Genomic DNA, 22297 nt, shown 5'->3' with positions numbered 1-22297 from the left:
GCCTTCTGCTGCTGTCTCTGAGTCAATGAGGAAGGAGAGAGCCGAGAGAGCCACTGCACTGAGATTGGGCTCAGGTGAGTAAAAGGGGACTGGGGGAGGGGGAGCTGCATGCAGAAGGTTTTTTACCTTAATGCATAGAATGCATTAAGGTAGAAAACATTCTGGTTTTAGAACAACTTTAACATTTTTGTTATAACTTGTTGTAGTGCCGCATACTGTTCACCAAATTATGTTTCAATATGAAGTGATTGATTACCTGCTTCATATTTCACAAGATATAAACCCTTTAACACACATCTGTCAATGAAGCCTAGACCAATGTTCAGCTAATGTACAACTGACTTATAAGGCCAAACAGAAGTAACACAAGCTGGGGTTTGAAGTATTTTGCAAGGTCAGTATGACACCACAGAGTTATGTACTGCTACTTTATGTGGAAGTGTTGGTTTAGATATATTATTCATCACTACAGGTTTACCTCAGTCGGAAAAGGAGCATTACCTATGTACCTACACTTTAACATGAAAGAGCTGTTTGGAAAATGAGTTAATACAGATATAAAAACTTTTCCTACAAAGCATGGCATGTGTAAGGCTTAAAATACGTGCAGCCACACATGTAACAGAAGTTGTCACAGCTCCCTTCCCGTCTCGCAATGTGTTAACATTCTGCAAGCGCTCTGTGGTATAAGACTGTAGATCATTTCTTAGAATGTGGAAGCTAGTTCATAGAAAGATCTGAGACCGCTTTATCAGTCGCATGCAGAGAACCCTGCTTCTACTTCCCTGAAAGCATACTGTGACCTTTAAAATCAGTGTGAATGATGCTTGCCTAGCCACTGTGTGTTCATATACGGTAATTTCAATTATGTCATGTTTTACAGATAGATAGATAGATAGATAGATAGATAGATAGATAGATAGATAGATAGATAGACAGATAGAATCAATTAGTTCAGTGGAAGAATGTCTAGCCACTGTATGTACATATAAAATCCTTCCAATTTATATTTTATAGATAGATTGATAATGCTTATGTCTCTCTCTCTCTGAAAAGTTATCCCAGGGGTTACTGGAATACTAGGAAAGCAAGTGTGGCAAGGAAAGGTGCCATGGCTGAATGTTCTTGATAGAGGAGTTAGCTGCCATTAGAGCCTCTCCAGAGCAGACTTTCACAACCTTTTTACCACAGAGGAACCCCTACACTCATTTATAGGTCTTGGGGAACCCTTACTAAAACCAATTTATCGTTGGTCAATGGGAAAAAGTGCCCATTTCGTTGGTAGTCAGTAGGAGAAATAAAAGCCTTACAGTGGTGGTCAGGTGGCCACCCTTACAGACAGCCAAAAATGTACTTGGTGTCATGCTGTTGGTCTGCCAAGTGGTGTTGGTCCCAGAATTTTGCAGGCACCACCAAATAGGAGGCCAATCAGCCACAGCTCAGGGAATCCCTAGTATCCTCTGGAGAAACCCTAGGGTTCCATGGAATTCTGGTTGAGAATGGCTGCTCTTCAGTCTCTCTCAGCCTTTCAGAGTCTTAAAAAACCTTTAGGAAGCCAAAGCAATTTTGCTCTTCAGAGAGACACCCTGGGACAGCAGTCTCAGCATGTAAGAACTGTTATTTTGTGCATCTGTTTTGTTAGAAGTGGATAGACTAGTGTAAACATGTGTAAAAAAAACACAGATAGATTTGGGCAACCATATTAACTTATTGCAAACTGTATCTTTTCAATAATTGTGAATGTGCTGCGATTATGTAGACTATTTCTATGCATGTGGAAGTTGTATGAGGAAATTAGGGGAAGTTGCAATCTGTGCTTGAGTTTCCTTTAAGTTTTCTTGTGTTCTGTGTATCATACCTAGTAGCAAATGTCACAGAATGCCTGCTAAAACATTTTAAAATTAGTCTCAGGGACTTACGTTCCGTGGCTAAATTCCACCAACATTCAATTGTATGTAGCACACTCCTAGATACTGTAGGTGCTAGGAGTAGATAGATATAGTTCTGGCTCATTGTATCCAGTGGAGCCGCATTTTTTGTTGTTAGGCAAATTTAGTTGTCTCGGTGTAATCAGTGTGGCTACAATTTCTGAGTTAGGCAAATTTAGCTCTAATGCAATGTAGTCAGTGCAGCTGCATGATATTGGTTAGGTCTGTTCAGTGTCTCAAGGGCTGCAGATTTAATTGCTCTCACCCTGTATCCCCAGAACCCCCTCAGTTCTGGAACATATGAGTGGAGTAATGTAAATGGGCAGCATGAATTATACTGTCCCAGCTAATATTTGTGAGCCCTGCACAGATGGCTGCTGGAATTGGATATAATAGTTTGAGACCTGGGGAAGTCTTGTCTTGTCCTGCAGGGGAGCCTGGAGGGCCCGCTGCCCTCTGACCAGTCCTGCCATGTGCTTCCTGTTCGTGATGCCTCAACTGGGCAAGCTGATAGGCCTGGATGCTGAAAGTGGCTGGAAGCTGACTGAAGGGCTGTTGTCTGAGCATCTACTCTAAGGTCACTGGTAAAGATGTCTGAAGGATTTTGACTGGAGGCAACCATCATCTGAGGACATTTATGAGTACAGACTGGTGTGCGAGATCCTAGAAACAGTTGGCTGCTGCCACCTTTCTGGTACTAAAGAGTCAACTGTGTGTGCAAAGGGGTACTGGCTGGAGTCTTGAAGAGCTGTGTCCATCTGGTTCTGTGTGAAGGGACTCTGCTCAAGTTGCTTAACCTCTTCACGCCTGCCGACCGCAAATGTGCGGCCTCCTGGCGTCTGGGCATAGACACCGAGCTACCGCACATTTGCGTTCTATTAAAAAAGAACATATGTGCTGAGAGTGCGTGCCCTGCACATATCCGGTACTCACGGAAAGGTCCTCTTTCGATCGGGACCTTTACCGATCATGTGACCGCCGTGGCAGCGTGTCACGGCGGTCACATGGCCCTAAACCCTGCCCCGCCTCCTGGCTTTTGAAACCCTTAAAGGAGGCGCCAGTGCGAAGGGGTTAAAGAAGGAAGTTGTGTGCCTTTTATTTGCTTCTACAAAGCCATGTTCACTACCTTCCCCTACACGGACTTTGCTTACAGTTCTACAGAAGAAAGTTCAGTGTCCTCCTCTTGTACATAGTTCTTTTTGGAGTATCCCACTCATCTCTGTCCCTATCCAAGTTATCCCTAAAAATAAAAACACCAAAAGAATTACCCTGGACTTCTTATTGAGCCATAGAGTGACTGTGTGCCTAGTTGTGGGGCAAAGTTGGGAAAAGAGCTCAGGAACCTATTAAACTACTGGCTCTTACGGGGGTACTGTAACATATATAATGAGACTGCCTCGGTTGCCAGTAAAGTCTCTCTCATTTGACAATGAGATGACAGTTGATGAAACTAAAGTCAAGGAAAGTCAGGTCCCTGAAAAAAACATATAAAATCTAAATCAGAGGGGCACAGAAAAGGCCCTTGTGAATGATAAATATAATACTAGGCATCTTGAGAATGCTGTTAGGCAAGACTGTTGGCTTTAAAGCCCAACTTCAGGATAAACATAACCCCCCTCCCAGCCCTCCCTTCCACTTCCCTGTAGCTGATCGCAGCGTTAACAAAAACGACCTCTCTAAATCGTGTTTGCATTTACCTGAACCCATGGCCATGTGATCATCCAGCACTGGATTATTTTTCTTACTTTTTGTTCCTGGAGGTGTCCTTCTTCCTGGTGTCAACATCACTTCTTGTATGATGTTGACAATTTCCATTGGCCTGCCAATGGGTGCGTCCTGTTATGATCATGAAGAGAGATTATGTTGGACACATGGGAGTGAAGAGGACTGGCTAGTGAGGCTTACAGGTTGCACCGGATTCATGATCCCATCAGCAGGAAATGGTGTCAGCAAAGGACCTGGATGGAGGGATTTGATTTTGGGTGAAGTTGGACTTTAAAGGTTAGGAATGGAGTACAGGTTGACTATGATGTATCAAAACAATTAATGGAAGTTGGTCATTAAGACCTCATCCCCAAACCTAGCTTCCTCACTGCAAATAAACACATGCATAATTGCATCTAACAGGGTTGTAATAGGCCACTGACTGCATTGCTAATGTACACTTACACCAAAAATATCTGGAAGCATTTAGCAATGTAAGGTAATCACAGGCAATATAGGGAATAGCACCATTGTGAGCCATATGTGCCATCTTAACTACCATCTTTGTCTCAGCTATACTTCTGTTTTATCTATACTGCTATTTGAATCTCTACACAGTCCTTTCTTTTTCTATAGTTACCAACATCTAATCAAGTCATTCATCACTCTAAAATATTAACTATACCCCAAAAGAGACACTGTTGGTACAAAGTCCAAGTTGGCCAAACATATTACAATTTTGTTCTACAATCTCAATCAGATTTACCAACACATATTCTAGTAAGAAGGCCCAAACCAACCTTTTTCAACCAGGGTTCCTTCAGATTTTGCTAGGGCTTGACTAATCTCCAGTGTAAAGGACATTTTTCCTCCAATTATCCACCAATGTGAGGGCCCTTGTCCTACTAACCCTTCTCCACTGACCTTTAAAATAGGGGGCACCTTTCCACTTACCACCATTTCAATAGATGCTCTTCTTCACTGGTTAATAATGTAAATTACATTCTTTACCTTTCCGTCAATGTGAGGAGTCACTTACTCCACTGGCCAATAACCAATGTGAGGAGGCCCTTCTCCACAGACCATCATTGTAGAGGGCAATTCTCTATGATCACCAATGTCAGGGGAAAATTGCAGTTTTCACTGTTTGCTTTTCTTGCCGGTCATCATTTTTATCTTATTTTCATTTTTAGATAAAGCTTGGTTGTTCTAATTTTGTCTACTGATCATGTTCATTGTCTGTGAGTTGTAGATATAGAACTTTTTAGCAGGGAGTTCCCTGACACCTGAAAATGATTTCAAGGGTTCCTTTATGGTAAACCGTTTCAGAAAAGCTGGGCTAAAAAAATCCATTTAATTTAAATTTAAAGCAGACCTTTTTTAGCAAATCTAAAGGAGAATGTAAAATCAGAGTTGTAAATATATAGAGAATATTTTCACCCCAGCTACTGGATGGAGTGGTGATTTAAACCATCTCTTACAACTGTTTTCTGCTGTGGGTTTATCTGTTCCCATTTTTAGATAAAGGTCTTTAGTGCCTAGCCCACCAAGGGAATGTGTACCACCCATGGGATACATCCCACATGTTACAAAACAAATCCGTTCATTCATTAGTCAGAAAATGTGCAGTTTTTTTTTTAGATTTGGGTTGATTTTGAATTTATGGCTATGACTGACTCAATTTGTAAGGAAAATTAAAAAAACTTTTCAGCAGGATTTATGAGTCAAATAAAACTATGATACAGCGATATGGTGATTAATGTATTCCAATCAAGTTTCATAAGGTGAGGCACATTTGGTGCATTACTGATACTTCCTTTACAGTCATTAAACAAACAATGCAAACAGTACAGCCGTAAACTATTTTACTAATATCTATGACAGACAGTTATGCCTGCTTTTGTCATTGCAATAGTGCCATGTGTGGTTTAAGTCTGATGACTCACATTACTGTGGCATTAAACCCCCAGTTTTTTAAGCACTTTCAGCAGCTGATTTAATCACTTACTAAGTATGCAACTTCTTTTAATCCTTGTCTATTCAGGGTGGCTCCTTTCTCTTGCAGCATCCTATGGAGCCATCCTTACATGCAGTTGTGTCACACTATACAGTGTACATTAATAGAAACATACAGTCCTATAGTCTATAGTATATGTCTCCAAACTGTGGCCCAGGGGCTGGATGTGGCCCTTTGCTTGTTTTTATCCGGCCCTTGGGGCACTATTCCATCCACTGACTCCAGCATTGGGACATCATTCCTGCCAATGACACCAACAATGGAGCAAAAATCCTCCCATTTACACGAATGATAGTATACAATTCCACCTAATATCACTAACAATGGAGCACTATTCCTGCCAATGACATCAACGATGTGGCAATATTTCTCTTGCTGACACCTACAATGGGGCACAATTCCTTCCAAAAACACAAACGATATGGCACACTTCCTTCCACTGACACCAGCAGTTGGACACTAATCATTCCACTGACACCTATAGCAGAGCACAATTCCTCTCACTGACATCAGTGCTGGGATACAATTCCTTCCAATGACACCAACCATGGGGTGCTATTCCTCAAATTACCACCAGTGGTGGGGCACTGTTCCTCCCACTGACACCAATGACAAGCCACTATTCCACCCACTGACACCAGTTATGGGGAACAATTCCTCCCACTGACACCAACAAAGGGCCACAATTCTTTCCATTGACACCAGTGAAGGGGTACTATTCCTCCCACAGACACCAATGATGGAGAACTATTCCTTCCACTAACACCAAAGATGGGGTACGACTCCTCCCCTGATTCCAAAGATCGGGCGTTGTTTACTCCCAGTGAAGCCAGGACTTTTTCTTCTCTGACTTCTCGCAGTCCGGCCCCCCTAAAGCCTGAAAGACCTTTAACTGGCCCTTTGTTTAGAAAGTTTGGAGACCCCTGGTCTAGGATGACAAGGCACACTTCTGCCCCCCCCAAAACACACACTCACACACACTGCTCCCCTCTCTTCTCCAATCTAACAGTACAGTCTCCAGTCTAAGCTGTAGACTGTACTGTCTACTGTCTACTTTTTCCTGTGAAGACTTGAAGTTCAGAGAAGCAGCACTGAGAGGGCAGGAGCTGGAAGACGTGAAAGTGGTAGGGACAGTTTACGGTTTGTTCTTATATACTTGTCTGTTTGATCCTTTGCTCAGTAAATTTTATACACAGACACCTCCCTCACCAAGACCTGGTTTCATGTTGTAGGCGTATGGTTTTTCTCCTGTTATCCACATTGTATCATTAGTATGGCATAATCTGTGCACCTTCTGACATACCAACTATCTCGACACTTGGTACAGTTTTACTGTTTAACGCATAACCACATTTGACTTGCCTGTTATTGATTCCATACTTCTACCTGTATACATGACTGCAATTGTAACTGTATCTTCTAAAAACAAAAATGTTTTCAATAAAAATGTATTGAAAGGAATTGAAAGTGGTAAACTGCAAGTGCTAGGGTAAGAATTCTAACTAGTAGTTTAGTGGGGAATGATTATTTCATTGTGATCAAGGCAAGCCTAGGCTCAATTTAATAGAGAGAAAGACACAGGCTGGGGCTTTACTACAGAAATTAAGATACTTTAGAAGTGTAAAATTGGCCAGCAGCAGGACAGTTTTATTCACAGAGAATAGGCATAACCGGTGAATTTTTTACTCTGGAGATAGTTGATACTGCATTCTGGGCACCCCAAAAAAGACCCTAAAAATAAATTCAGAATTAAGAAATTGAACCCCCCCAAAAAAAAAAACTTAAAGCATTCCTGAAACAAAAGCCTACTTTATTTAAAGCAAAGCCTTGCAGGAAAAAAAAAGAACCCCTGAAACCAGTCTTTATTCTATACCAGCTGATTGGTTCAAAGGCCCTTGCAGTTCATTATGGCTTCAAAGCATTCAGCCAGATGAAATGCAGCTTTATTTCCGTGGGACTGAAAACAGGCAGAATTTACCTCATACCCATGGTAGACCAGAATCCGAACCAAATTCTGCATGACACCAGTCAATGTGTTGGTTTAGAACGGTAATATTTTTAGATAGACTCTGTTGCCTTGTCCATCCAGGACAAAGGCTGGCCATACATTATACAATTATCTTGAGATTTTTGGTTTAGATTTAACAAAAACCATATAATAGGAGGTCAAACCTAACAACACTTTCAATTGTATTCAATTAGGCAGGCTCTTGCACTACATAATTGAAGGTAAATCTAAAGGAAATTAGACAGAAAACTGTATAGTGTATGGCCAACCCAAGTGAGAGTCTCTTTAAAGCCCAAACTGCTGCAAAATACCCAGTTCTTCCAGTTTAGGGTGAGTATGGGGAGTACAGGGTTTCATGTTTGGAGGAATGGAGCAGCAAGGAAGTGTAAAGAAGGTGAATATAGATGGGTTGGGGGTGGCTTTAAAGAGACTGTAACTTTGCCTTGTTTATTTAGGAAATATATCTAAACTACTTTGAACCACACAAGAATAATTCCCTTATCTTCTTGTAAATGTCATGTTCCTGCTCCCAGCAATGCCAGGTACTTTCTTGCATTTAGTTTCAGTGAAGGGTGGATGGAAAACTAAGAGACTTATTTTTGCTTTATCATATGCATCAAAGGTCCCAGAATCAGGGGATGTCCAGGTAAATAAAATATCACAAAAATAACGGATCACACCATGCTGCTAGCCAACTGAAAGAATCTAACTGTAAACTATGTCTAACATTTAGAAGTCTTGGTTGCACCAAATCTGCAAAACTAGAAAATGTGCCACAAGTAGAGATGAGCGAAGTATTCAAAAATTCGATTCGACTGATTCGGCGAATTCGTGGAAAAATTTCGATTCGAGTCGAATATATTCGCTGCGAATTTAACTTATAAAAGGGTGTTTCTAGGCTTCAGAGAGCCTTTATATTAGTGCAGAACACTGTACCTTTAATTTAAATGCCCTTGGAGTCTGCTGGGGAAGAGAAATAATATTGACAGTCAGTATGACATGCAGATGAGTGCCGTCGATCTTAGAATCACCGCACACTTCACTCATTTGGGCAGTCACGGGGCCAAAACCAGAGTGTGGAGCCACAGTGTGGCGGTGGAGGCAGCAGCAATGGGAGGCCATACAGCACCCTATGACAAAAATGGAAACCACCAGCAGTGTGAGGAGACCTGAAAGTGGCACATGGCAGAGTGTGGCGATGGAGACAGCAGCAATGGGAGGCCGTACAGGGACCCATGACACACTCTGGACCTGGCAGCAGCATGAGGAGGCGGTATAGGGGCCCATGACAGATTACGGGCCTGGCAGCAGCATGAGGAGTCGGTACGGGGGCCCATGGCAGATTAGGGGCCTGGCAGCAGCTATGGGAGGCCCGTAATCTGCCAGCACCCTATGTCAAAAAATTGAACACACCAGCAGTGTGTGAGGAGACCTGAAAGTGGCACATGGCAGAGTGTGGCGATGGAGACAGCAGCAATGGGAGGCCATACAGGGACCCATGAGAGACTCTGGACTTGGCAGCAGCATGAGGAGGCGGTATAGGGGCCCATGGCAGATTAGGGGCCTGGCAGCAGCTATGGGAGGCCCGTAATCTGCCAGCACCCTATGTCAAAAAATTGAACACACCAGCAGTGTGAGGAGACCTGAAAGTGGCACATGGCATGAGACACTGTGGACCTGGCAGCAGCATGAGGAGGCGGTACAGGGGCCCATGGCAGATTAGGGGCCTGGCAGCAGCTATGGGAGGCCCGTAATCTGCCAGCACCCTATGACAAAAAATTGAACACACCAGCAGTGTGAGTAGACCTGAAAGTGGCACATGGCAGGGGCATGATTCATGGCGGATTTAGTCAGTTGTGTCAGGAACTGGTGGTTTTAAATCCAGACTAATCCACGCCTGATTCATTTTCACAAACGTGAGTCTCTCCACACTTTGGGTGGACAGTCGTGTCCTCCGCGGAGTTACAATACCTCCTGCCGCACTAAACACGCGCTCCGCTGCCACGCTACTGGCCGGGCATGACAGCCTTTCAAGGGCAAATTCAGCTAGTTGGGGCCAAAGGTCAAGTTTCGTTGCCCAGTAGTCAAGGGGATTGTCTACCTCGGTTGGCTGGGTGCTGTCCAAGTATGCCCAAGCCTGTTGTTTGAGGTCCTGCTCCAGGTCCACCTGATGCTGCTGCTGCTGCGGCTGGTTACTAGTTTCCTCACTGCGCTGGTGAAGAAAGCTACTCATCATCGACTGCGGACTGAGGCAGCCGCTGCTGGTGGAGCTACCACTGCTCCTACCACCCCACCCCTCCCCTGCTGCCATGGCAGCGGAACGCGAGCGCACAGGGCCCACAGTGTCTGAGGATGGACGTTGGCGCACAAAGGCAGAGACCAACTGACTACATAGGTGGTTTTTATAGTACGTTATTTTGGCCTCCCTCTCAGCAGGTGTGAAAAAGGCCACCATTTTTGAACGGTAGCGAGGGTCCAACAAGGTGGACAGCCAAAAGTCATCCCTCTGTCTGATGGTTATTATTCGGCTGTCGCTACGCAAGCAACCGAGCATGCTATGGGCCATTTGTGCCAAGGAATGCGAGGGACTCCCTGCCTCCATCTCCACAGCATACTGCCACGGTGCGTCTGGGTCCTCTGTCTCCTCCTCCTCCTCCTCTAGCAGATGCTCCTGCTCCTCCACTCCTGTCCGCTGAGTGGAAAAATCACCCATTTCACTCAATAATTCCTGAGCACAAATGTCCTCCTCTACCTCCTCCTCTTCTTCCTGTCCTGCCCCCACAGGGGTCATGTGGCGTTGAGATCTGTGCGCCACGTCTACCGCACCCTGACCAGCCATTGTTAACAGCATTTGTTCCAGGACGTGCAACAGAGGAATGACGTCGTTCATCCCATAGTCCTGCCGACTCACGAATAGCGTGGCCTCCTCAAAGGGCCTGAGCAAGCGGCAGGTGTCACGCATGAGCTGCCAATGGCTGACATCGAAGTTACACAGGGGAGTACCTTTATCCGCTTGTAACATCAGGAAATCGGTGATGGCCTTTCGCTGTTCGTAAAGGCGGTCTAACATTTGTAGGGTTGAATTCCACCTTGTTGCAACGTCGCAGATCAGGCGATGCTGTGGAATTCCGTTCTGCCGCTGCAGCTCAAGGAGGGTGTGCTTTGCGGTGTAGGAATGGCTGAAATGCATGCAAAGTTTACGTGACATTTTAAGGATGTCTTGCAGTGGGATGGTGGATTTTAGGAACCGCTTGACAACCAGATTGAACACGTGAGCCATGCATGGCGCTTGGCACAACCTTCCTTGACGCAGAGCAGACACCATGTTCTTTCCGTTGTCGGTCAACATGGTTCCGATTTTGAGTTTGCGCGGAGACAGCCATCTGTCGATTTCTCTGTTCATTACACTGAGAAGTTCCTCCCCTGTGTGACTACGTTCGCCAAGGCATACCAGGTGCAGCACAGCGTGACACCGTTGCGCCCTGCACATGTGATATGCCGGTCGGGTAATGGGACTTGGCACGGGGGTGGCGGCTGAGGACACGAAGGAAGAAGAGGTGGTAGAGGCGGACATCTTTTGTGGACCAAGGACGTGCAAACGTGGAGGCAAAAGCGGCGTGACCTGTCCAAGTTGCTGGTGCGGCTGTGACGGCACCACGTTCACCCAGTGGGCCGTAAATATCATGTACTGTCCCTGACCGTAGTTACAGCTCCACACGTCGGCGCTGCCGTGCACTTTGGCAGAGACCGACATGCTCAAAGACTGGCCCACCATCTCTTCTACATGGGAATGCAGGGCTGGCACTGCCTTTTTGGCAAAGAAATGACGGCTTGGCACTCTCCACCGCGGCGCGGCACAAGCCATCATTTCTCGGAAAGGTGCTGAGTCCACCACTTGGAAAGGGAGGGACTGCAGCACCAGCAACTTGGACAGGAGGACGTTCAGCTTTTGCACCGTCGGGTGCGTGCTCGCAAACTGTTGTCTCTTGGAAACGGATTCCAAGAAAGACTGCTGACGGAATCCGTGAACAGGAGTAGCAGGAGAAGGAGCATCTGAACGAGCGGAAGATGCCAACGAGCGACAACTCCCCTCAGCAGAGGTGTTGGAGCCTTGACTGGCTGATAGAGGGCGATTGACGTAGGGTGACGGAGCAAGTAACGGAGCGGGTGATGGAGCGGGGGCTGGGGCGGGCAGAACCGCCGTATCTTTATCACGGTTTTCCCAGGCCACCAAATGGCGACACTGCATATGCTGCCGCAACGCTGTAGTCCGAACATGGGCCCCCTGGCCACGCTTGACTTTCTGGCCACATAGTCGACATACGGCTACGTTTACTTCCTCGGGCGGTTTGACAAAAAATTGCCACACCGCCGAGTAGGAAACTTTGCCCCCGATACTCCTCACTGGCTGACTGCTGCTTCCTCCGTGCACACCGGCACCACTACTGGCCGTGGTGGTAGGCTGCAGTGGAGCTGGTGCTGTACTCCGTGGCCGTTTGCCTCCACTGACACTGCTGCGACCCTGCTGCCTCCTGGGCAACCCACCGACTGTTTTGCTCGCTGCCAAGCTGCCACCCTCTTCTCCTGATGATGCGGAAGCAATAGCCTGATGACGACGAGGCTGCCAAGTGCGATCAGCCTCATCATCATCAATTAGGGTCTCCGCCTCACTACTAGCCCCCTCGGCTGCGTGTGGGTCAGGAGACAGACCTGTCTCTAGACCGGCTACCGAGCCACTCTCCTCGCCACTACTTCTTCGCCTGGCTGCTGAAGAGGCGGATGTCTCCCCCCGTTCCTGACCGCCCTCTGTTAGCTCTTCCTCACTGTACAGTGGGGCTGAGCCCACAGCATGCGATACTTCGCTTGGTGAGGGAACACCAAAGGACAGGGGCAGGTAGAGGACACGTGATTTCAGTGGGCTTGCTCCCGGGCCATGCCAACTAACGGTTGTGTCTGACGTACCCACCGACCGTTGGCTGTAGGTGTCAGAGGTGACCTGGGAAGAGGAAGACGACCGAGCCAACCAATCGATGACGGCAGGGTTGTCGGTGGAGACACGACCGCTGGATGACACCAGGAGCACTGGCCTCTGGCTGCGAATAGTGCTGCCTCGACCCCTTCCTCTGCTGCCACGTCTGCTCGCTCCTAAAACATTGCCTCCTCTGCCACTCCTCTGCATGTCGTCTGACATACTCTTTAATTAAACGATTCTGTGTCCCTGAGTAACAATTCTGTGTCTATCCCTGAGTAACAATTCTGTGTGCCTGAGTAACGTTTCTGTGGCCCTAAGTAACAGTTCTGTGGCCCTCAGTAACAATTCTGTGTCCCTCAGTAACAATTCTGTGTCCCTCAGTAACAATTCTGTGTCCCTCAGTAACAATTCTGTGTCCCTCAGTAACAATTCTGTGTCCCTCAGTAACAATTCTGTGTCTGTCCCTGAGTAACAATTCTGTGTCCCTAAGTAACGTTTCTGTGGCCCTGAGTAACAATTCTGTGTCTGTCCCTGAGTAACAATTCTGTGTGGGGAAAGAACAAAAAGAGGGCGCACAGGCCTAGTGCATTACCATAAAAAATGTTTAATAAAAAATAAAGTAGGTGTTGTACTCACAAACGACAATATAGTCAAGGCACATCATAGAAGAACAGCTGGATCAACACCGCGCTGAGTAACAGTCCACAATAGGGAGTTTAGACATCCAAAAGGCTGACGTGTTTCGAGGACTTGCCTCTTCCTCAGAGCCACTGGCTCTGAGGAAGAGGCAAGTCCTCGAAACACGTCAGCCTTTTGGATGTCTAAACTCCCTATTGTGGACTGTTACTCAGCGCGGTGTTGATCCAGCTGTTCTTCTATGATGTGCCTTGACTATATTGTCGTTTGTGAGTACAACACCTACTTTATTTTTTATTAAACATTTTTTATGGTAATGCACTAGGCCTGTGCGCCCTCTTTTTGTTCTTTCCCCATTCAGTATATTTGGATTCCCCCTGTCCATTTGAGGGCAGCAAGGTGTGCATGTTCCAGGACATTCTTAATGTGGTTGTAGCATCGAGTCCATCCCCAAGCGCAGGAGCATTTGTGTTTGCTAACAATTCTGTGTCCCTGAGTAATGTTTCTCTGGCCCTAAGTAACAGTTCTGTGGCCCTCAGTAACAGTTCTGTGGCCCTCAGTAACAATTCTGTGTCCCTCAGTAACAATTCTGTGTCTGTCCCTGAGTAACAATTCTGTGTCTGTCCCTGAGTAACAATTCTGTGTCTGTCCCTGAGTAACAATTCTGTGTCCCTCAGTAACAATTCTGTGTCCCTCAGTAACAATTCTGTGTCCCTCAGTAACAATTCTGTGTCCCTCAGTAACAATTCTGTGTCCCTGAGTAACAATTCTGTGTCCCTGAGTAACAATTCTATGTCCCTCAGTAACAATTCTGTGTCCCTGAGTAACAATTCTGTGTCTGTCCCTGAGTAACAATTCTGTGTCCCTAAGTAACGTTTCTGTGGCCCTAAGTAACGGTTCTGTGGCCCTCAGTAACAAATCTGTGTCCCTCAGTAACAATTCTGTGTCTGTCCCTGAGTAACAATTCTGTGTCCCTAAGTAACGTTTCTGTGTCCCTAAGTAACGTTTCTGTGGCCCTAAGTAACGATTCTGTGGCCCTAAGTAACGTTTCTGTAGCCCTAAGTAACGTTTCTGTGGCTCTAAGTAACAGTTCTGTGGCCCTAAGTAACAGTTCTGTGGCCCTCAGTAACAGTTCTGTGGCCCTCAGTAACAGTTCTGTGGCCCTCAGTAACAATTCTGTGGCCCTCAGTAACAATTCTGTGTCTGTCCCTGAGTAACAATTCTGTGTCCCTAAGTAACGTTTCTGTGGCCCTAAGTAACGGTTCTGTGGCCCTCAGTAACAATTCTGTGTCCCTGAGTAACAATTCTGTGTCTGTCCCTAAGTAACAATTCTGTGGCCCTAAGTAACGTTTCTGTGGCCCTAAGTAACGTTTCTGTGGCCCTCAATAACAATTCTGTATCCCTCAGTAACAATTCTGTGTCTGTCCCTGAGTAACAATTCTGTGTCCCTAAGTAACAATTCTGTGGCCCTAAGTAAAGTTTTTGTGGCCCTAAGTAACGTTTCTGTGGCCCTAAGTAACGATTCTGTGGCCCTAAGTAACGTTTCTGTGGCCCTAAGTAACGTTTCTGTGGCCCTAAGTAACGATTCTGTCTCCCTAAGTAACGTTTCTGTGGCCCTAAGTAACGTTTCTGTGGCCCTCAGTAACAAATCTGTGTCCCTCAGTAACAATTCTGTGTCCCTCAGTAACAATTCTGTGTCTGTCCCTAAGTAACAATTCTGTGGCCCTAAGTAACGTTTCTGTGGCCCTAAGTAACGGTTCTGTGGCCCTAAGTAACGGTTCTGTGGCCCTAAGTAACGGTTCTGTGTCCCTCAATAACAATTCTGTATCCCTCAGTAACAATTCTGTGTCTGTCCCTGAGTAACAATTCTGTGTCCCTAAGTAACGTTTCTGTGGCCCTAACTAACGATTCTGTGGCCCTAAGTAACGTTTCTGTGGCCCTAAGTAACGTTTCTGTGGCCCTCAGTAACAAATCTGTGTCCCTCAGTAACAAATCTGTGTCTGTCCCTAAGTAACAATTCTGTGGCCCTAAGTAACGTTTCTGTGGCCCTAAGTAACGGTTCTGTGGCCCTCAGTAACAATTCTGTGTCCCTCAATAACAATTCTGTGTCTGTCCCTAAGTAACAATTCTGTGGCCCTAAGTAACGTTTCTGTGGCCCTAAGTAACGTTTCTGTGGCCCTAAGTAACAATTCTGTGGCCCTCAGTAACAAATCTGTGTCCCTCAGTAACAATTCTGTGTCTGTCCCTAAGTAACAATTCTGTGGCCCTAAGTAACGATTCTGTGGCCCTCAGTAACAAATCTGTGTCCCTCAGTAACAATTCTGTGTCTGTCCCTAAGTAACAATTCTGTGGCCCTAAGTAACGTTTCTGTGGCCCTAAGTAACGATTCTGTGGCCCTCAGTAACAAATCTGTGTCCCTCAGTAACAATTCTGTGTCTGTCCCTAAGTAACAATTCTGTGGCCCTAAGTAACGTTTCTGTGGCCCTAAGTAACGGTTCTGTGGCCCTCAGTAACAATTCTGTGTCCCTCAATAACAATTCTGTGTCTGTCCCTAAGTAACAATTCTGTGGCCCTAAGTAACGTTTCTGTGGCCCTAAGTAACGATTCTGTGGCCCTCAGTAACAAATCTGTGTCCCTCACTAACAATTCTGTGTCTGTCCCTAAGTAACAATTCTGTGGCCCTAAGTAACGATTCTGTGGCCCTCAGTAACAAATCTGTGTCCCTCAGTAACAATTCTGTGTCTGTCCCTAAGTAACAATTCTGTGGCCCTAAGTAACGTTTCTGTGGCCCTAAGTAACGATTCTGTGGCCCTCAGTAACAATTCTGTATCCCTCAGTAACAATTCTGTCTGTCCCTGAGTAACAATTCTGTGTCCCTAAGTAACGTTTCTGTGGCCCTATGTAACGTTTCTATGGCCCTAAGTAACGATTCTGTGGCCCTAACTAACGTTTCTGTGTCCCTAAGTAACGTTTCTCTGTCCCTAACTCTCTCCCTGCATACAGCCAGGTCTGCCTCTGTTGAATGACTGGAGGCAAATGGAGAATTCTAAAATGGCCGCCATTTATAGCTCGACCATTACACTGTGCTGGCTGGCTGCTGATTGGCTAATGCGATCACATGTCATGAATGAATGCATTATGGGTCAGCGCGCCTTGTCTGCGCGCCTTCCCAGACATCCCCGCTCCGTCGCCGCCATTTTAGGAAAAATTTCGATTCGCGCATCCGAAGTCTGCTTATTTTCGGATTCGACGCGAATCGAAATTTTCCTAATATTCGAAACGAATTCCACTTCGCCTACTTCGATTCGCTCATCTCTAGCCACAAGGTGTTTCTGTAATGTGTTCCCCATATATATAGAATTATATATTATAAGAGCGCCTATACTTGTGATATACTTTACATATTACTGTTTGTTACATTTCAATGGAGTAGTTTTTATTAGGAGACTTTTAAAGTTGAACTCCAGGAATCATTTGTAATGCATACTTACATTGGTCCAGCTTGGCAAAAAAGTAAGCCTAGTACACACTATCAGTTTTTTTTCGCTTAACCCACCAGCTGAATGAAAAGAAAACTGAAGAGCTTGGGAGGAGATCCTGTACTAAAAATCCACTGAGCTATTGTGTTCTGACAGGGGGACGGCCCCCCGCCAGAGCGCTTTCTACCATTGGCTGAGAGCTCTGACCAGATGCGGACTGGCAGACCTTTTTAGCTCCTGCTACACATGGCCCTGCCCCTTCGACAGAAGTTGGACTGGCTGGAATACACACGGGCCGATTGTAGGCCAGTTTCTATTGAACATACCAATACCGCCCGGTATTCAGCCTTTGAATATGGGGCTTAAGTATGTATTATTCATACCTGATGGACCACTAGCAAGCTGGAAATCACTGTAGCAATCAGCACTACTACAGTGAAAGCCATGATCTTCAGGTTCCCATAGGGCGTCTCTCGGTTAGCACTGCCACTATCCATAAAACGTCATGTATTTTTTCTCTGGCTATAAGGTGTTCTCTGAGTGGACAAGGTGCAGAGGAGGGTGGTGACACTTCTAGTATTCACTGAAAAAAAAAAGGCATTCAATAAATGGCGGGGGTGCCAAGCAAGCAATCCCTTGTCATCAGCGTGCTGTGGGGCATCACATAGAACAATCCATCCGCTCACACAGAACCTGAGCAGGACCTGGAAATTCACTGCTATCACTGTAGCAGCCCTGACTAATACAGTGATTTCCAACTTCCCCAGTGGTCCATCGGGTATGATCTGTAGATGATATACTGTGCCAAGCTGGACAAAGGTAAGTTTGCAATGCAAATATTTCCTGGAGTTCAGCTTTCAGTTACTAAGAGTCTCTATCTGGTTGCAAAATCATGAGCTATTGTTAGTTATACACATATGTATATTTTCCACAGAAAGTCCATGGATGTCGAAAGAAATGGATACCATACTCATCCAATAATGCATACACTGGCCTAATTTATAGGGGCCACCTTGCAAATTAAATTGTTATAATGTAATAAAAACATGTAAATATATATATATTGTACAATCATATCAGTCCCTGTTATCAAGTTGCTCCAATCTAAGGTCCCTAACTCACAATTATACATACACATACTAGGAACATTTTTAGACATGAGTCAATTAATCCACCAGCATGTCTTTGGATTGTGGAAGGAAATGGGAGTACCTGGAGGAAACCCACGCAGGCAAAGGAAGAACATGCAAACTCCATGCAGGTAGTGCCATGGTTGGGATTCAGATCAATGACCCTAGTGCTGCTAGGCAGAAGTGCTAACCACTCAACCAGGTTTCACAATCACAGTGTGCTTCCTCTGAGGATGTAGTTCTGGAAATTCCCTTAAATATTACACCAGAGATATGTCACAGACGTCTGCAGGATTTCCTCTCACTCTCACTGTTTTATTAAAATGTGGTAGGCTTTTGCAATTTTATTTCTATGTAATAAGCCAAAAGAATAAAAGAGAATTGCCACACCATGCTAAATACGTTTTTAAAGGGCTGGGTACGTTTTTTTGAGATTGCTAGAATTATTGAGTACTGGGCAATTTTTGTATTGTGAATTTGCTGTGAGTTGTCCTACTTTAAACTTTGAAAGACAACACATTTGGTCAAACTTGAGATGGAAGTAGTCCAAAACAGAGTTGTCTAGTGAAGAATAATTGCAGTAGATTAACTTTGGGGAATGGGGTAAACAATCTGTATTTTACCATCATCATTATTATTATTATTATCATACAGTATATATAAAGCGCCAATAGTTCGCTCAGCGCTGTACATTACAAAGGGGGACAGAACATGTGACAGAACAACAACAATACAATGAAAAACATGAGAGGATCAAGGGCCCTGCTCTTTTGAGCTTACAATCTAGGAGGGAGGGGATGGTGGCACAGGAGGAGATAGCTGTGGGGGATGGGGTGGTAGGAAGAGTGGAGGAGGTTGGCAAGTTAGCAGGGGGTGGGGTAGGCTTCCCTGAAGAGGTGGGTTTTCAGGGTGCGCCTAAAGGAGAGGACAATAGGTGATATTCTGATGGGTTGGGGCAGGGAGTTCCAGAGGATGGGTGACACCCTGGAGAAGTCCTGGAGGCGGGCATGGGAGGAGGAGACCAGGGAACTAGAGAGAAGTTACACTTCAAAAGTAATCTAGTGGCGCATACATTATTAGTGCCGAAAAACTCCTATAAAATATATAAATAATATAAAAATGTCTTCCACATAAAAATATATATAAATTAATGAAATAGCAAAAAAATGATATATTCCAAAAGAAAAGTTCAAATAAATCAGTCTATAAAGCAATCACCACGTGAAGAAAACTTTTGAAGAAATTAAATGCATACATATGCATGCAGTGCTCCCCTCTCAGGTGTGCACTCACCAAAAAGTGTTGCCTCCCACTCTCGGGGTTGGCACACTAAGCTTATATAGACGGTTTCTCCAAGGACCAGATCAGGTCACTATGATGTTTTATTGTACTCTTTATTCTTGAAACATTGGAATCCCAGGATAAAACGCTCCCAAACTCCTCCTCACAATGCTCCACACTCCAATAACCATGTAGGAGAAAAAACGAGAGAACCCCAAATAGTGCAGTACCAACTACAAGAATTTATTGTCACAATAGAGTGCAACTTACAAGATGAGAATCAATAAAAAAGCCCAAAGATGTTGACTTTAGCAAGCGCTCAGTGTTAAGAAAGCCGCACCAGTGTTCTCACCACTGTCGGCCCTCAATCTCTGACGCGGGTTCCGGTCGGTTTTTATTGATTCTCATCTTGTAAGTGGCACTCTATTGTGACAATAAATTCTTGTAGTTGGTACTGCACCATTTGGGGTTCTCTCGTTTTTTCTCCTGCATGGTTATTGAAGTGTGGAGCATTGTGAGGAAGAGTCTATGTGCCGGAGTTTGGGAGCGTTTTATCCTGGGATTCCAATGTTTCAAGAATAAAGAGTTCAATAAAACATCATAGTGACCTGATCTGGTCCTTGGAGAAACCGTCTATATAAACTTAGTGTGCCAACCACGAGAGTGGTTTTTGGTGAGTGCACACCTGAGAGGGGAGCACTGCACGTATATGTATGCATTTCATTTCTTCACAAGTTTTCTTCACGTGGTGATTGCTTTATAGACTGATTTATTTGGACTTTTCTTTTGGAATATATATAATTTTTTTGCTATTTCATTAATTTATATATATATATATTTATGTGGAAGAAATTTTTATATTATTTATATATTTTATAAGAGTTTTTCGGCACTATTAATTTATGCGCCACTAGATTAATTTTCAAGTGTATTTTTGCTAAGTCTTATATTTTAAAGTAGCAGCGTATTGGCTATATATAGATGTGATATAGTAGAGATAAACATCACTTATTTACACGTTTAGCACAGTTTGTTGGTCATAGACTTTCACTATTTTCACATCATCATTAATTGTCTAGAAATAATTGAATGCAGTTAAAAATCTATGAAAGGTTCTCTTGAAGTAAAAAAAAAACAAACAAAAAAACTTTCCATTCCTGCTAGTTATTTGTCAGCTGTGCATATAAAACACCGCATTGCATTTTCTCTGGCTGATGTGTCTGTGTACATTATGGCTGATAATGATGTGAAAGCATGACAGGGCTGATATTTCCATGTCTGTGTATTGTGGTGTCACATGTAGGTACAGTAATTCTTGGAAATCATCTGTCACTGATAAGGCCTGAAGTGGTTTTCATAGATATTACAGTGACTAAACACTTTAAATCCAGGATAGTTCTTGTAAGGGTAAAGACTATAGAGAATAATAAATACAGACCATTTCTAAAATGTATGCAGTAATACGACTAATGAAACTAAACTGGAGATGTTGTCTAAAGCTATAACTTTACCTGTTGGACTCATTTTCTAACCTGTTTTCAAAGTTACATTTCCATTTCTCCAGTATTTATGACTTACTCCATAGATATCAAGATATAACTAAAAGCCTCATGGTCCAAACAGTGGAGAGAAAGGAACATGTCAATATAATGCAGCTGTATAGCTAAACCCATTAACTATTGCAGAGTGGTTTTCTACTATGTTTTAAGGTGGACACTTAATAGTGGTGGTATAGGGACAGAACTTCATGAGGTTATTATACTTCTTGAGTTACTTTATGGTTGAAAGAAAATGTATAGGAACAAGGAGCCAACTGAAAATTACAATGTATAGTATAGTGTATTGTATAATGTACATTACCTGGTATTAAATATACATGTTTACTGATATTTATTACAATTTAACCGATAAAACATTTTTTTTTAACTAACAATGTCACAGAAATTTAATTTGAATCCTGATAGGCCACCAGTAAATCAGGTTATGAGGGGTCACTGAAGAGGCAACATTCAAAACCTCCATGCAAATGTATTTGCTTCATGTTCACATATTAGAAAGTAAACTCAATTTTAAAAGTTAGCAGTTCTTGTAAAATCACAGTCCGCTAGATTATACTTTGCAAGGTATAATAGAAAATCTTCTTCCTAATACAGGTATATCCCATTACCATCCCTCAACCAACTCAACCACCATTCCAGTATCTAGCTAAATAAATGGCTAATGCCCCGTACACATGATAAGAAAATCGTACGAAACATTTATCGGAAGCACTAATTGAACGATTTGCTCTTTGCTGATGAGCAGGATGTTATAACCAATAACAATATTGTGAAGGAAAAAATGCGGTTAATCAACAGTGAAAAATGTTGTCGTTTCGCAAACGAACAACCGATTTTCTATGCAGTGGTATGACGGTCGTCCGAAAAAAAATATATCAAGCGCTATCACGCATGAGCAGAAACAGAAGATGACCCGGATGTTTTAGTCCAAGGAATCTTTGTAAACACGAAAGAAAAATCCAAATGTTAAAAGTAGATTGGCCTAATGAGATAATGACACCAGAATGATGCATATTATATTTTATGTATCACTATTTATGTATATAGATAATGTAATAAACGATATTATACTCATTGCTGTTAATTGTTGTGTATATCGCTCGTTCTGGCCGGAAAGGTGTGGCTACAAGGTCACACACACACTGCATCACTTCCACTTGTACGGAAGACGTCAACACTACGTATTGCCCGACGAACGATTATTTTAGATTGGGTAATGTGGGCCACGATTTTGACCAACGAACAAATGCCTCTCGGTCATTGGATGACCGATCGGTCGATTTTCTAACCGTGTATTCCCACCTTAAGGATGGTCATGCATAGCTAGAATTATCTCCGAGATCAATAAATGATGAAAAGTCAATCACCATAGATCACAAATGCTGCATCCTGGGACAAACAAGGTAAACCAACTACTAGGGAACAGAAATAGTAAATGTTCATTTTTATTCTCCACTAGTAGTATAACGTTTCTCCATTCACCACCACAGTGCATGTAAAACCTCAGCATGTTGCGCCCACACCTCTGTAGTAACTGCCACTTTTCCATAACATAGAATGTAGGGTAAACTATCGGCAGTCTG

General features: G+C 44.1%; 1 long non-coding RNA gene across 1 annotated transcript; it reads left to right on the top strand.

Annotated features, from left to right (window-relative positions):
* Nucleotides 1-15: 15 nt before the first annotated feature.
* Nucleotides 16-21788, top strand: LOC149442474 (uncharacterized). Its single transcript, XR_016307160.1, has 2 exons — nucleotides 16-74; nucleotides 21309-21788. It is a non-coding gene; the product is annotated as an uncharacterized LOC149442474 (long non-coding RNA).
* The last annotated feature ends 509 nt before the right edge of the window (nucleotides 21789-22297 follow it).

The sequence above is a fragment of the Staurois parvus genome, unplaced genomic scaffold, assembly GCF_062004578.1.
Source record: "Staurois parvus isolate SC_StPar_1 unplaced genomic scaffold, SC_StPar_1.0 ptg000885l, whole genome shotgun sequence".
Classification (NCBI taxonomy): Eukaryota; Metazoa; Chordata; class Amphibia; order Anura; family Ranidae; genus Staurois; species Staurois parvus.
The sequence above is the reverse complement of the archived record's forward strand: the minus strand, read 5'-3'. Positions and strand labels throughout refer to the sequence as shown.